Source organism: Felis catus, chromosome C2 (genome assembly GCF_018350175.1).
Source record: "Felis catus isolate Fca126 chromosome C2, F.catus_Fca126_mat1.0, whole genome shotgun sequence".
NCBI classification, from domain to species: Eukaryota; Metazoa; Chordata; class Mammalia; order Carnivora; family Felidae; genus Felis; species Felis catus.
This window is the reverse complement of record NC_058376.1, coordinates 98,723,570-98,736,033: the sequence shown is the minus strand read 5'-3', so window position 1 is coordinate 98,736,033 and position 12,464 is coordinate 98,723,570.

Below are 12,464 nucleotides of genomic sequence, written 5' to 3'. Positions count from 1 at the left end.
TCCTTGGGCTGGTACTATACCCAAGAGGTCATCAAGTTTATAGGAATATATCAATTCCATTACGGAGGATGCAGTGAAATTTCTTTACCAAAATTGTCGAGAATTTAATTTTTCTTTTCCTTGCTTCCTAAATTTTGTTTGTCCTAACACTTTTCTTAACTTAATTATTGCTTAGTGTGTTGCCATGGTTTAGTTATTAGAGAAGGCCAGTCGATTCTTCCATGACAAACCCCAAAATCTTTTTGGCTTATCACATTCAAGTTTATTTACTGCCTACGTCATAGTCGTGTTCAGTTTGTTTGACTCTCCTTAATGGCTATCCTTTATGCATAACCTCAGGGATCCATCATTCATCCACCTTTAGGTCACTATAATCTTAAGCAAGTGGCCCTTAAACTTGCTGCAGAAAGGAAAAAGAGAGAAAACATTATTGACTGAGGAATTTAGTGGGTAGGCCTAGATGTAGTATATATTAACTTCTAGTATATCCTACTGGGCAGAATATAAACCTATGCCCAAACAATATTACAAAGAATATGGGGGAGAATAGTGTGTGGATACTTGCTAATGACATTTTGTTTTTATTTCGGACTAAACAATATCTCAAACTCTTTAATATATTTGGGAAAACTCTTACAAGATGAACTTTGGTGGGATACAGAATCCACCAAGACTACATAGTGCTTTTTCCCCAGTCCTGAGTCAATATTAGCCAATAATGAATTTTTAATCTGGAGGAAAAAAAAAACTAGAAAATTCACTAGATCAGTTTATTTTACTGCTATTTCACTCTGGTGTATCAAGCAAAAAATAATGATGCTTAGTTTCAAATACTTCTCCAAATCAATATGAGAGTCTTATTTAATGAAAGGAGCCAATTGTGAAGATTTATAAATCTCCTGGGATATGATATTCATACAATGCAATGTTAAAATTCAGAAATAAAAATAGATAAAGTGACTTTTGATTTCTGGTACAGAATGTAAGGAGCTCAGAAGTAGTCACTCCTATCTTGGTAACAAGAAAAAGCTAAATAGACTCAAAATTAACAACTGTGAGATTCATCAGAGAATTGAAGCCACAGGGAAAATTTCTGCCCCAAACATGGAAAGGCAGATACAGAGAATCACACCTTACTGGAGCAGAAGCTCAGGAACAGAAACTTCTGTGGGAACTGGCATCACAACAGGAAAACTGAAAATGTAATTGAATTGTTGGAGGCTCAATATAGGTATCTTTGTGACTCAAAAATCTCCACGGTGCCCAGTCCTAGGAAGGCCCACACATATTTTCTTAATTTTTACCTACAGGGGCTCTACTGGGTTCTTATAATGAAGATCAGAGAAACCCTCCTCACTGGCAGGAGGCAGAAAGTAGCCATTCCGAAATATGCCCAGATCACCATGTTCCTCGTAGCAAGCCCTGCCTTCAAGAGAAATTGTGTTACTAGAGCCTAACTGGAGTTTTTCCAGAGCCTAACTAACCTGGGGAAGGAAAATAAAAATTTCAGCTCCTTCTAGTCTTGCACATGGGGAAATAGAAATACCTAACTTCAGTCCCTCTGGCCTTCCATGTAGAAGGGAACACCCTGGCCTGGGTTAACTTTCCTGTTTCATATAAGGGGGAAAACAAACAAACAAAACTGAGAAGCACATGTGAGGGTCATAACCCATGCACACTGGTTTACTAAAAGGCTGAGACCTAATCATAAGATTATGGAACACTTCCCTTCTATCCACACCTTACAACTACAATAAAGATACAGACAGGGGAAAAAAAAAATAAGTGAGTTTGAAGAAATGTCAGTAGAAACTTCCAAAACTAAAATGCAGAGAAAAGGAATCAAAATTACATAACAGAATACCCAAGAACTCTGAAGTAATTATGGGATACAACATATGTACAATGGGAATACTAGAAGGAAAAGAAAGAAAGGAGAAATTTGAAGCAATAATGACTAATCATTTCTAAAGATGAACAACAGACACAAAGCCACAGATCCCAAAAATTCAGAGATTACCAACCAGGCAAAATACCTACCAACCATCCCTAGAAATATCATATTCAAACTGCAGAAAATCAAAGACAAAAAAAATCTTGAAAGAAAACAAAGAGGGGAAATAAAAACCTTAGCAACACAGGAGCAACAATTAGAATTACACTGGCTTCTTTTTAGAAACCATGCAATCAAGAAAAAAAGTGGGGTGAAACATTTAAAGTACTAAAATAACAAAATCACCAACCCAAAATTCTGGATCCAGAAAAATTATCCTTCAAAAATGAAGGAGAAATAGTCTCAGACAAACAAAAGTTGAGCACATTTTTTTTTTTTGCCAGCACATGTACCAGTAATATTAGGAGAAATTCTTCTAAAAGAAGAAAAAATAATATAGGCAGAAATTTGGATCTACATAAAAGGAAAACTGTTGGAGAAGAAATAAATGAGGACAGAACAAGATATTTTCTTTTTCTCATTTTTAATTGATCTAACAGATAACAGTTTTTTTTAGAATAATAACAGCAATGCAGTCAGTGACAACAGTGAAATGAATAGTAAAAATTCTTATAAGGAATGGAAGGGAGGAATTGAGGATTCTCTGTTATGAAGTACTTGTATTACCTATGAAGTGGTATATTATTATTTGAAAGGGGACGTGGGCTTGTTTTAAAAGCATATTGAGGACTCAAGATCACTCATTAAAAAGAAATTTAAAGATTATACTTAATATGCTGAGGATAAAAGAATTATATGAAATGTTCAATTAAAACCAAAGAAGGCAAGAAAAAGGTAGAAAGGAAAGAAAGAAAAGATAGAAAGCAATAAAAAGAAAAAAAAAGAGGACATCTTCCAGTTATAGGTTAACATTGTTTTCTCATATACCAAAAATGATTAAATTATTTTCATATTAATATGGCAATTTCATTTGATATATTCCTACACTTAAAGCTTAATCTTAAGTCTTTTGAATGCTTACATTTAGAACTCTGGATGCAAGTGAAACCTGTATTAAGCTTCATTACCAATAATCATATACTTTAATGAATATAATTACCTATCAATACATATATCTGCAAAGAAGTACACTTTAAAATATTTCTCTCACATTTCTTACTGTAATAGCATATTCATATAAGAAATAGCTAAATTGACAATGCTTCATCATATTGTGCTATCATTTATGAGTATATGTGTAGTAAGCAGAATAATGGCCCTCCAATATGTTTACTTCCTATTCCATGGAACGGAAGAATATGGCAAAAGGGACTTCGTAGAGATGGTGAACTTGAGGATTTTGATATAGGGAGATGATCCTAGAGTATTCCTTCTCCCCACTCGGCCCAATATAATGACAAGCATCCCTGTAAGTGAGAGATGGAAGCAGAAGAGTCAGACTGTTAAGAGAAGGAAGAGTGACAATGAAAGCCGACGTCAGAGTGAAGCAATGACTGGCATTCAACATGGTGAAGGGGCCCCAAGCCAAGGAACACAGGTGGTCTATAGGAGTTGGAAAGGGCAAAGAAGATTCTTCTAGAACCTCCAAAAGAAACACAGTCCTACCAACCCTTTCATTGTTAGCCTACTGAGACACATGTTGAACTTTTGACCTCCAAAACTACAAAATAATAAATTTATGGTGTTTTAAGCCACTACATTTGTGTTAATGTTTTTACAGCAAAAATAGGATACTAACACTTTATATATGGAGATATATAGATATAGAAAGATATATCTATGAGGCAAATTCACTTTAGTATTAGGTGATATATCTGTGAGGTAAATTCATTTTAGTAGTAGGTACTAGAAAAGAGGTTACCTCACTTTATAAATTATATTAAGAACTACCTACATATTTATATTTGGACATTTCAATTTAGGTCCAGGAAACCATAAAAAAATACATACTCATCTTCAACTTCAATTCCATTATAATAATTTCCCAACATTGTCCCATTATTACATGACTTCTATTTACAATTCCATTTACTGTATCAGCAACTTAATAACTATATCACATTCTGTTACAGAAATAGGTAGTTGTGAGTATTAAAAAAGGGAGCTTAAAAGAATGGACAATAATATGTGATTGATTTAATACATATGGGTGAGGGTAAAGGAATAAAATTTGACAGAATTTGAGTGTAGATGATAACTTTAGGCTTTAAGGTTCACAGTTAAGCTTTACAGTTAGTACTTGGTATACAAAATTGCAGCTTTATTTCTCTATATCAGATTCAACTTAGCTCACAATCTCTCATCTACATTGAAGCCGGGGGGGAAAAGCCAAACATGGGAAATGAAGGTCACTTTCAGTCAAGTCAAGACTTAGGCTGAGACAAATTCATGGCTCTTCCTTGCCCCTTATTTCCTCCTTTTTCTGGGTTGTATGTGGGAAGAGAAGGGAGCCATTACTCATCTGGTCATCAGGGGAGTGGTTTCTGAACATGAAGTAAATATGACTAGCCTGAAATATTGGACTCATCTCCACAGAATCTGCAGTAATTTACCAGCCAGTGTGACTTGTAGTCCATTCTCAGTGTGCAGGACTGAAAGAGGAGCTCAGAGTCTGCACACTGGATCACTTGGCTCCATATTTTTTTTATCTAGTTTCTTCTTTTGGATATCTATCCTACAACGTTTACAGTTATATTTCATCCCATTCCACAGTTTCCCTCAGATAAGTGCAAGCTTACATGTTCCCCAATTCTTAGCTATTTTCCCTGGTGCTCCATAGGTGAAACATGAGGGTAAGAAACTTTTCAGAACCTCCCACACCCTCAAAGAAATGATGGGAAAGGTGCTACTGCAGGTATGTGTGCAAAAGGTGCAGTCGCTTCTTTCTTTTGTGTCTGCCCAGAATAGTCTGGAGCTGCCAGGCAGGCTGGAAATATGCTATTTCATCATTCTCTTGCATACCCAGTCTGTTTGTTTTGTTTTTATTTTTATTTATTTATTTTTTTAACATCTATGACCTAAATTAGCCAGATTCTAGCTTCTGATTTATAAAGACAGCTTTTTGAAACTAAAGAATCACAAAACAAAACAAACAAGAAATTTTCCTCTCTCAATCAAATGCTTTTAAGAAAAATTACTTCAATTACATACTTATCAAAGGTATATTTGAAACCCTAATTGATCCTGCTCTCTGAAGTCAAGACTACAACTGAATTAATTGGTAGAAAGCTAAGGAATAAATTAGGAAATTATAAGGAAAAGTGAATAATAAGGAAAAGTGAAAACAGTGAAAATTGACACACAGTTAATATTTCAAGACCTGCATCTCAATACAGACAGAAATACAGACAGGGGATGTACTTCCTTGAGGAACAACATAAGTAGTTTGTTTGGACACGTGCTCAGTATACTACTGGAGAATTCAGTCCTGTCCGGAATTTTGTTTTTACCATATCACTGTGCAATAGCACTGAAGCAAAGTCTCTGAGTTTTTTTGAATCTGGGCTTGTCTACCTGTTATCTGTGTAACTCTGTGCAAGAAAATTATCCTTTCTAAGCCCCAGTTTCTTCAACTTACTATGGGATAATACAGTACTTGCAAAATTGTTATAAGTGAGTATAAAATGAAATAATCTATATAAATATGCTAGTAAGATGGGGCGCCGGGGTGGCGCAGTAGGTTAAGCGTCCGACTTCAGCCAGGTCACGATCTCGCAGTCCGTGAGTTCGAGCCCCGCGTCGGGCTCTGGGCTGATGGCCCAGAGCCTGGAGCCTGTTTTCGATTCTGTGTCTCCCTCTTTCTCTGCCCCTCCCCCGTTCATGCTCTGTCTCTCTCTGTCCCAAAAATAAATAAAACGTTGAAAAACAAAATTAAAAAAAAATAAATATGCTAGTAAGAATATTAGCTATTGTTATCACCAATATTATTATTGGTATATTTAAAATCAAAAGAGCACTGTACAATTCTCAAAATGTGCATTACTCTCATACATGGATGCTTCTGTAAAATACTGCTGGATAAACCTTCTATATACTTTGTAGACAAGTGTCTTATCATTCTACTCGTTAGGGGTTCTCCCATGATCTTACTGCAGAACTGATGCATATTTGAATGAAAATGGTCACAATGTACTAAGTACATAAGTATAGAAAAACATTACTTCTACCCTTTACAAGTTTTACATTCAAAAGCAATATGGTATCAGTATTTATCAATATTCTTATTTTGGTTGAAATGAGTAAAATGTTTAGCTCTATGTAAAAACAGTTTTCATTTCCACGAAAATGGATTCTTTCTCTCTAAAATCTTTGGATTATTTGACAAATCGGCCACAAAATTTAACACGATAGTAAATTCTGGAACATTTTTTTAAAAATAAAAAGCTTTAGTGAAAATGTTAATCGTGAATATAATAGACCAAAGAAAGTAATATAATTTCTCAAAAGTTTCAGAGTAAAGTAACTCAGAATAAACGATTAAATATTTCATTTTCACCTTTTTAATATTTTTGATTTTATGTCGTTTTAATTTCTGTTTCATTTATTTTTCTCTACTGAAAAGAAAAAAAAATCAATACAGTGGGTTACATGAAGAAGAACAGTTATAGAAACAAAATTTCAGGAAGAGAAATTCCATTTTCATACAATCTGAGAAGCTATCAGTGAAAAGGGATTTTTTAAGAAGGCAGTTGAAAAAAGTAAATGATTAGAGCAGATATATACTATCTTCTCTATGCATTAAAATGTGTATTTTTTACAGTAGAAGACACAGCATTTGAATTTTATCACTGTATATCTTATTCCATTTTGAAAAACAAAAGTATGCCTTTATTAGAGTATTATGATATAGTAAAATATTTTAAGTCTGGAATTACTAACATAATTTACTAATTTACATAATTTACTATTTTGTGCTGCATTTCTAATTCTAGATATATATTATGCTTAGAAGAGCTATGCTCCTGTTGTCATATCTAAAACTCAAACATAAATTTTCTACAAATAAATTAAGATTCTATTGGATACTTTGTAAATACTTATGCAACCCACATTGTATCATCTTTTGCCTCCATCTTTCAATGTGCAATCTAAACTTCCTGCCAGAACCCTCTGCAAATTTTGCCAAGTACATCCTTAGATGACTTCAATATACCCATTAAATATACTCAACATAAGAGGATCTTCTGCTATCCTTGTTTTCTCCTCTTCTTCCACCTTGCCACCCCTCCCTTACTGTGCCCTTCTACATGTACTAAGCACTATTACATCTATTGGTGTCTGAATTGAAACTACTATCTGCTACTAAGCCTTTTTAGTAGTAGCAATCTCATTTTGCTGGGCTATGTTGCAACTAAGAGTGGCTGTGTGACTAGCCTTTGATCAAAGGGATGCAAGGAAAGCAGTAAGTACCACCTCTAAGAAATGCCATAAAAAGATGCTTCTTAATGTGTTGCTTTCCCTTTTATATTATCAAGAGCACTCTCAGATACCCCACAAGATAGCAACATAAGCTATGCTCCATCATCTAAGGGCGAGTAGAGCAACAGGACACAAGAAATCTAAGTCCTTGGATAACCACATGGAGCAAAATAGCTGTTCTACTAGCGTATCCACCAGATCAGACATTCATGTAAGGAAAATGTCTATCTTCTTTAACATGCAGTTAAAGTAGTAAAGCCAATGTCTTATACCATTTATACTTTCCAGGTATCCACTATCCCTGCCACCTCTAAATGGTCACTGCCCAACACTTCAGTAGGCCCTGATGGAACTGCCACATCTTCTGGGTGTTTGTGAACATCCCTGTACCTGTAGAGACCACCACCCACACTGCTGAACACCACTCTTCATTCGTATTTTCTGCGTATGAATTTCCATGCTGACTGCCATTTGGGTGGGGTCACTGACGTACTAGAGCCCCCCATTTACTGAAGCCTGTCAGCAGTAAAATGAAGAGAATCTCATCCTTTATTTTATTATATTTGTGACACCAGGGTTTATCAGTGAAGCAATGTGCTATTTATTATGTTTTTATAGCAATTTGCAATTAAATACTTTTATTCTCAGCCTTTTCTTTCCTTAGCATCCACAATTAATCTTTGGGAGGCACAGCCAAACCAGAGGAAATCATGGTATAGTCATAATTACTTCTTAATTCTGGTGACTAATATTACTGATTCCATACGTCTATGGGAGGAGTTCTCTCTCCCAGAAGATATATCAATCTCCTATATAACCTTTGGTGGCTTCAACAGGACAGTCAAATACAATAAGTATTATCTCAACAGAAAACTCAGGTGCTTTTTAAAGTCAAGTAAGGATTCCTACTAAGTAAGTAGTTTTGCTATATATACAGAATATTTACTTCTTTAAACAGTAGGGCCTAATAATGGTAAACACTTGAGTCTCCCAACTAAATGACTCTCACTCCATAAGTGATATAACCTATCAGAGGGTTCTGCCAGCTGATACATATATTATCCAAATGATGAACTCATGAATCAAGGACATACCGCTGGGTGGATTTGTGAACCCACTGGACACATTACAGATGAGTTTAGGCCAGGCCTACTTTATCTCCTGATCTCCAAATACTCGAAGTCCAACAAAGGACATGATGGCATACCAGAGCTCCTTATATCAGTGTCAGTTTAGACATTTTATTGTGCAGCCCTGAAAATATCTAGCTTAAACTCTCTGTTAATTTACATTAATATATGGCCACAGGCCCCGTGTTCAGAAAAGGGTCTGGAGAATAATGACTGTATATTCTTGTGGTGGCATTACAGGATATTTCCTTAAGGTGACCCAGTGTTCTGTTTAGTTAGCAGGCTCTGAGTCTATGAACTGAATTCAATCTAAAATAAAGGTGAAGAATCACGATTGTTTCTTTGAGCTTAAGTAAGACTTCTACTCTTACTCTACTTCTGCTCTTCCAGTCCTAGGATTTTTTTCTTCTTAAAGCTGTATAAAAAGTTTAGCATTCTACCTATCATGTCCCTAGAAAATGCCACATCTCTCTGTGGCCTTGACAGTCTTCAGGCCTTGCAATCTATTAATGTAACTATCTAAGATTCCTCCACCTAATTACTACCTTTCTGAAGTATCAGTAACACCATTGAAACTGGATGTCCTAGTGTGAGTGAAGTATCACCTATTAACTACAGCTTATAGAGGTCAAAGGACACTACTAAATATCTTATTGATGCCTTTGTCCATATCACTAGAGTATTTATTACCAAAGTGTTGAAAACAGTTATAGAATTTAGCAAGGTTGTAAGATATGAAAGCAATATATATAATCCATGGCATTTATGCATAACAGAACAAAATATTTAAATAAATTTTGAAAAAATTAAACAACTAAACAAGTCTGAGGGTTGAAAACTAGAAAAGCTATTTTCAGCCCCATGTTCACTATAGCATTATTTAAAATAGGCAAGATATGGAAACAAAGTAAGTGTTCATTGATAGATGAATGGGTAATTAAATGTGAAATACACACACACACACACACACACACACACAGAGGAATATTATTCAGCCATAAAAAGAAGGGAATCTTGTCATTTGTGATGTACAGAGAAAGACAAATAGTGTATGACCTAATTTATATGAAGAATCTAAAAACAAAGCAAAACAACAATGATAAACACTGAACTCTTGGTCCCAGAGAACAAATGGGTGGTTTCCAAATGTGAAGGGAGGGGGGCAAAATGAAGGAGATCTAAAAGATATAAATTTCCAACTATAAAATAAATAAGCAATGGGGGCATAATATACAGTATGGTGACCATTATTGTTAATAACAGTGTATTGTATATTTGAAATTTACTAAAAGAGTGGATCTTAACAGTGCTAATCACAAAAAAATTAGCTATGGTGGTAGCTGCTAACTAGATTTATTGTGGTGATCATTTTGCAACATATATGAATATCTAATCATAAGGTTGCACATCTAAAACTAATATAATGTTATATGTCAATTATATCTCAGTTTAAAACTGCTCAACATCACTCATCATCAGGGAAATACAAATCAAAACCACAATGAGATACCACCTTACACCTGTCAGAATGGCTAACATTAACAACTCAGGCAACAACAGATGTTGGCAAGGATGTGGAGAAAGAGTATCTCTTTTGCACTGCTGGTGGCAATGCAAGCTAGTGCAGCCACTCTGGAAAACAGTATGGAGGTTCCTCAAAAAACTAAAAATAGAACTACCCTACGACCCAGCAATCCCACTACTAGGCATTTATCCACGGGATACAGGTGTGCTGTTTCGAAGGGACACGTGCACCCCAGTGTTTATAGCAGCACTATCAACAATAGCCAAAGTATGTAAAGAGCCCAAATGTCCATCGATGGATGAATGGATAAAGAAGATGTGGTATGTATATACAATGGAGTATCACTCGGCAATCAAAAAGAATGAAATCTTGCCATTTGCAACTATGTGAATGGAACTGGGGTGAAATTAGTCAGTCAGAGAAAGACAAATATCATATGACTTCACTCATATGAGGACTTTAAGATATAAAACAGATGAACATAAGGGAAGGGAAACAAAAATAGTATAAAAACAGGGAGGGGGACAAAACATAAGAGACTCTTAAGTATGGAGAACAACCTGAGGGCTACTGGAGGGGTTGTGGGATGGGGGGTGGGCTAAATGGGTAAGGAGCATTAAGGAATCTACTCCTGAAATCATTGCTTCACTATATACTAAATAATTTGGATGTAAATTTTAAAAAATAAAAAATAAAGTTAAATTAAAAACAAATATACTACTAACTGGAAAAGAATATATTACCTTTAATTCTAAAAACACATTTCAACAAAATGAACATAACTTTCTGACATTTTTCAGTTCCTACATATTTTTTATTTAAAAATTTTTAATTTTTTTAATTTATTTTTGAGACAGAGAGAGACAGAGCATGAGCAGGGGAGGGGCAGAGAGAGAGGGAGACACAGAAGCTGAAGCAGGCTCCAGGCTGTGAGCTGTCAGCACAGAGCCTGATGCGGTGCTCGAACTCACAGACTGTGAGATCATGACCTGAGCTGAAGTCAGATGCCCAACCGACTGAGCCACCCAGGAACCCCAGTTCCTATATTTTTTCTTCTTCTATTAATTTCCTTTCAAATGAGCTAACTGAATGACTAGACATTAGAAACCACTAAGTCACAAGTCAACAAATTTTTTATATTAAAAATGAAAAAAAAAGTATGATGGTAGTAGTGTTGATTGGATATGGGAAATTGATCCTCTCCTATAGCACCTGGGTAATTTGATACAATCAAATGAAAGGAAAGGAAAGGAAATGCAAAAGTGCAAAATTCTCAACAAAATATAAGCAAACTGCAAACAACAATACATTTTAAAAAATATTCACCATGATCAGGTGGGATTTATTCCTGGGATGTAAGAGTGGTTCAATATTCTCAAATGAATCCACGTCATACTCCACATCAGTAAAACAATGAATAAAAATTATATGATCATCTGAATAGATGCAGAAAAAGCATTTGATAAGATTCAACATCCATTCATGATAAGAACTCAACAAGTGGGGCTAGAGGGAACATACCTCAACATAATAAAGGCCATATATGAAAAGCCCACAGCTAAAATCATAATGATGAAAAACTGAGAGCTTTTCCATCTAAGGTCAGTTACAAGACGAGGATGTCGATTCTCACCACATTTATTCAGCATAGTATTACAAGTCCCAACCACAGCGATGAGAGAAGAAAAATAAATAGCAGTTATCCATATTGGTAAAGAAGTTAAACTGTTACTATTTGTAGATGATATGATACCATATATAGGAAATACTAAACATTCCACCAAAAAAAAGTGCTAGAAGTAATCACTAAACTCAATAAAGTATCAGGATACAAAATTAATACCCAGAAGTTGATAGGGTTTCTATACACTAATAATGGAATCACAGAAAGAGAAATTTAAAAAACAACACCACTGGGTTGCCTGAGTGGCTCAGCTGGTTAAGTGTCCAACTTCAGCTCAGGTCATGATCTCGTTAGGCCCCATGTCGGGCTCTGTGCTGACAGCTCAGAGCCGGGAGCCTGCTTTGGATTTTGTGTCTTCCTTCTCTCTCTGCCCTCCCCCTCTCACACTCTCGTTCTCTCTCTCTCTCCCTCAAAAATAACTAAACATTAAGAAAATAATAATAAAAAAGTAAACATAAATGAAATAAAAATCAATACCATTTATAATTGGACCAAAGAGGATAAAATACCCAGAAATAAACCTAACCGAAGTGAAAGGCCTGTACTGTGAAAAGTAAAAAAAACACTGATGAAAGAAATTGAAAATTGCACAAGCAAATGGAAATCCATTCCATGCTCATGGACTAAAACACTTAATATTGTTAAAATGTCCATATTACCTAAAGCAATCTACAGATTCAATGCAATGTCTATCAAAATACCAACAGCATTTATTGTAAAACTGGAACAAATAGTCCTAAAATTTGTGTGGAA